The sequence below is a fragment of the Chlorocebus sabaeus genome, chromosome 20, assembly GCF_047675955.1.
Source record: "Chlorocebus sabaeus isolate Y175 chromosome 20, mChlSab1.0.hap1, whole genome shotgun sequence".
NCBI lineage: Eukaryota > Metazoa > Chordata > Mammalia > Primates > Cercopithecidae > Chlorocebus > Chlorocebus sabaeus.
In genome coordinates this window covers 23,783,420-23,788,517 of record NC_132923.1, presented here as the reverse complement: position 1 = coordinate 23,788,517, position 5,098 = coordinate 23,783,420, and the positions used below count along the sequence as shown (strand labels likewise).

At 49.8% G+C, this 5,098-nt stretch overlaps 1 pseudogene; it reads right to left on the bottom strand.

Moving 5' to 3' along the window:
- Positions 1-3,924: 3,924 nt before the first annotated feature.
- LOC119624155 (putative uncharacterized protein encoded by LINC01356) lies at positions 3,925-4,473 on the bottom strand (annotated as a pseudogene).
- Positions 4,474-5,098: the final 625 nt, after the last annotated feature.

The following is a 5,098-nucleotide window of genomic DNA, read 5'->3' as shown; positions in this document are numbered from 1 at the left end:
TCTAACATCTCAGATTTACATTCAAGAGAACTAAATGTGTGTTAAGGTGACTCACAAGTCTGTGGTCGTAAACTGTTTTGTCCCAAAAGAACTTTGGAATATATATATATCCCCTTACACATTGCTTACTAAAATGTGCTGTTTAATAGTGGCAAAGATATGATTTCTGGCATATTGTATATTGTGTTATAAGTGCTTTAAATATATCTTTGTCAAGACCTCAGTGCTTTGCTCACTTGGTTTATGGAAAAGGGCCACTTACTGGCCAGTCTTCAAAAGGTCTGAACTTATTTGCATTCAAAGCAGTGAGTTGATAAACATTTCCTTTATAACCGTCACTTTCAAATTCTAAGCATGATAAAAGGTAATCACAAACATAAAAGGTAGAAGTTTGATGCTTAGGTGAAATAAGTTTGTCTCCTTCAATATTTTTCTCTCCAGAGCTAAACATTTTCTACCCAAAGGTTTTGTTTGGTTTTTTGTTGTTGTTGTTTTGTTTTTTTTGAGGCGGAGTCTCTCTGTGTCGCCCAGGCTGGAGTGCAGTGGCGCGATCTCGGCTCACTGCAAGCTGCACCTCCCGGGTTCACGCCATTCTCCTGCCTCAACCTCCTGAGTAGCTAAGACTACAGGCACCCACCACCACGCCCAGTTAAATGTTTTTTTGTATTTTTTTTAGTAGAGATGGGGTTTCACCGTGTTAGCCAGGATGGTCTCTATCTCCTGACCTCGTGATCTGCTGGCCTAGGCCTCCCAAAGTGCTGGGATTACAGGCGTGAGCCACCGCGCCTGGCCCTCCCCAAAGGTTTTGAACTGGAATGAGTGAGTTAGCCTTTCTTTTGTACCGAGAGAGATTTGTGTAATAGAGTTGTGAAAGAAGTCCTGGGGCACCCATTCCTTTTTTTTTTTTTTTTTTTTGGTCTCACTCTGTCGCCATGTTGGAGTACAGTGCTGCAGTCTCAGCTCACTGCAACCTCCACCTCCCGGGTTCAAGCAATTCTCCTGCCTCAGCCTCCTGAGTAGCTGAGACTACAGACATGAGCCACCACGCCCAACTAATTTTGTATTTTTAGTAGAGACGAGGTTTCACCATGTTGGCCAGGATGGTCTCTATCTCTTCACTTTGTGATCTGCCTGCCTCGGCCTCCCAAAGTGCTGGGATTATAGGCATGAGCCGCCATGCCTGGCCAGAGGTACTCATTCTTATTTCAGGAGAGATCATTTTAAATTCAGGGTACATATGAAACTGAGGATTTGTAAAGTAACTTTTGAAAACGATACCAACGTTTGAAACTAAAGGTTACTTATGCTAGCATTTCTAAATGTTCCATTTGAATTATAGAAGCATACTATCAGTTTAAAGGAAACAATCTGGGTTCTAGAATTAAATAGAAATCCCCAGGGCATGCACGTTACATTTTTCTCTAAATAAACAGTAAAAAAAAAAAAAAAAAAAATTAAGGTTTATTCATCTTAGAACATTTACACAAATGCTTAAATGCTGACAATATAAACCCTAGAACATAGTCATTAAAATAAAAATCACATCCTTTACAGTACATTTACAATAACTGCAACAATCGAATTTATCTTTCCAAAAATTGTCAGTAAGTTGTTAATCTACTTCACATTTCTGTTCTCTGTTTTTGTTTTTGTTTTTTTGAGACAGTCTTGCTCTGTCACCCAGGCTGGAAGTGCAGTGGCCTGATCTCAGCTCACAGCAGCCTCTGCCTCGCTGGTTCCAGCGATTCTGCTGCCTCAGCCTCCTGGGTAGCTGGGACTACAGGCCCATGCCACCATGACCGGCTAATTTTTGTATTTTTAGTAGAGACGGAGTTTTCACCATGTTGGCCAGGCTGGTCTCTCCTGACCTCAAGTGATCCACCCGCCTCGGCCTCCCAAAATGCTGGGATTACAGGCATGAGCTACCATGCCTGGCCCTGTTCCCTGTTTTCTTTCTTATTATTTACATATTTTTTGAGACAGAGTCGCCCAGGCTAGAGTGTGTGGCGCCATCTTGGCTCACTGCAACCTCCACCCTCCGGGTTTCAAGTGATTCTCCTGCCTCAGCCTCCCGAGTAGCTGGGATAGCTGGGATTAAAGGCGTAAGCCACCATGCTCGGCTAATTTTTGTATTTTTAGTAGAGACAGAGTTTCACCATGTTGTCCAAGCTGGTCTCGAACTCCTGACCTGAAGTAATCCACCTGCCTTGGCCTCCCAAAGTGCTGGGATTACAGGCACGAGCCACCACGCCAGGCCTGTTTAGTTTTCTACAGGACAAACCACAAATAGCAACACAGTCCAATCACAAAAGAGGAAGGTAAGTTTTTGCATTTCTAATTTGCAGAGCAGGTATTCCAGATCTGACATTCATTGACCTCTACATGGGTTGCTGAAATTGGCGCGACAAAGGCCTAAATTTTTTTTTTTTTTTTCTGAGATGGAGTCTCGCTCTGTTGCCCAGGCTGGAGTGCAGTGGCCTGATCTCGGCTCACCGCAACCTCCGCCTCCCAGGTTCACGCCATTCACCTGCCTCTGCCTCCCGAGTAGCTGGGACTACAGGCGCCCGCCACCTCGCCCGGCTAATTTTTTGTATTTTTAGTAGAGATGGGGTTTCACCGTGTTAGCCAGGATGTTCTCGACTCTTGACCTCATGATCTGCCCGCCTCGGCCTCCCAAAGTGCTGGGATTACAGGTGTGAGCCACCGCACCCAGCCAAAGGCCTGCATCTTAAAGTGAGTTACTGAAGACAAAGTTTGGAGATAATTTAAGTAACGTGACTGATGGGACTGACTGCGACCACATAGGAAGGGTACTCCACAGGTCACAATAATTACCCCAAAATTAACTGAAGATGCCCACTGTTACTTGTATTTAACCATGTGTTAACCATGTAGTTATGGAAACTACAATGACAGTCACTACCTTAAAGAAACTTACAATCTTGGGCCGGGTGCAGTGGCTCACAACTGTAATCGAGCACTTTGGGAGGCCGAAGAGGGTGAATCACCTAAGGTCAGGAGCTCGAGACCAGCCTGGCCAACATGGTGAAACCCCATCTCTACTAAAACTACAAAAAATTAGCTGCGCGTGGTGGCAGACACTTGTAATCCCAGTTACTCGGGAGCCTGAGGCAGGAGAATCACCTGAACCGGGAGGCGGAGGTTGCGGTGAGCCAAGATGGCTCCACTGCACTGCAGCCTGGGCAACAAGACCGAAACTCCGTCTAAAAAAAAAAAGAAAGAAAAGAAAAGAAACTTACAATGTTAGAGGAGACAGCAAACAAAAATAATACAAGGTTCACATACTACAAAGCAGACGGGAATTAGAAGAGAATTTCTATGGGCAGAGCAAAGTCTTGGGTCACGGGAATCACGAACTGGGGAGAATTATTTGTCAGGTTTAATTAAAGGAAAAGGAACAAATAGAGTTTAAAGATTAGAAGGTCACAGGTGGCACGCCACAATCCCCAAAACAAACCCCACCTCGTCCCAGCCCCAGTCATCTCCCAAGGGGGTATATCTTGCCCAGAGAGCCTGGAAGGCAGGGGCATTTGTTTTTACAGCTCAGTCACTATTATTCCAGCCAAAAAACAGCACTTCCTGTGAGGATGAAGCGATTACCCCAGGTCACCTGGCCACATTCCTCTCCTGGAGCCGGTGCCGGCCGCCCCTCCACCAACGCCGCGCTCCGAGGTCACGCAGCTGCCTGCGACCACGAAGTCCTCAGTGAGGCCGCCTCCCACGCCCTGGAGACGTGGTCTCCCCTCCCGCGAGGGTCCCTCTGACCCCACCCGGGCAACTAGGGCACCGCAGGCTGTTACCCAACTATCAAGTGCGGCGCCGAGCGCGTGCGTGGCGTGGCGCGGAGGGGCGGGGGGGGGCTAAGCTGCGCTCTCTGCACCATGCGGTCCCCACGCCTAGAGCTCACCTGACTGCGATTGAAGTGACCACTCGGCAGCCTGATAACGCGCCCCCGGCCGAGTCTGCGCAATGGGGGCGCAGTCGGCCCTCGCGCCCTCTGCTCCCCAAAACAAGCGCGTGGAAAGCTTGGTCCGGGCTTCTCACAGCCGCGCGCACAGACTTGTTCTCCCCCCGCGAGTCTCCCGGGAGCGTCGCGGCCACCTGCACGCGTCCGGCACACAAACGTCGGTCTCACCCCTCAATTTTTGCCAGAAAAATAGGAAAAGTCACCTAGAGGCCTGACCCTGACGGGTAGGGGGAGACGAGCGCGCGGAGTAGCGGGAAGCGACTGAGGAGCGGGGACTGGGCAGCGTTTGAATGGATGCGGGTGCCGCTGGCACCCGGGAAGACGCCGGGGGCCGGCGCTGTGGATCCGGGCACGGGCTGGGATGTGTTATGATTCCAATCCGGGCCTAACACCAGTTGAGTGACCTCGGAAAGTTCCCCAACCCTCCGGGCCTGTTTCCTCCCTCTGAAGTGGCGACAGTAACAGAACCGACCTCATAGGCTCATCGGGAGGCCCTGAAGGGAGAACCCATGCAACTTGCCACCGCAGAGCCAGGCCCGCGGCGGTTGGCGCCTGGTGGGTATTAAAGACAGTCGGGAAAGAAGAGCAGGTAAGAGGGCGGGGAGACTGGCCGGTGGGTTGGGGTGTGCACCTCGGCCACGTGGAGAAGCGAGAATGCAGGGGCCGGACGCCTATGGACGATGCGTGTGTGGGGCCGGATAGAATCGTGGCAGGCGGCGCTGGGGCTGATGCGCCTCACCCGGATTAGCCTCTGTAATCCTCACAGCCCTGTGAAGTGCGCGCTGCCGTGAACATTTTGTAAATAAGGGGCCCGAGGCTCAGAGAGGTGAAGGAACTTTCCAGACGGCCCAGCTTGTCAGCGGCCAGCATATGAAGTCACACCCCAGAGTCTGTTTTTATCGTAATAGCCGCTTTGACCGGATAACCAACGTGTGTGTGTTGAAGTGATCAGATAACCATGGAGTGTCTCTGATGTCCAGGACTTTTGAGAAATACTGAAAAAGTATGAGGCAAGGCCCCTGCCTTCAAAGAGCTTGCAAGTTTTGGGGGGAGACTGAGTCAGGCACAAATTAACCAACATCTGTTGAGCACTTGACAGAACCCTGCCCT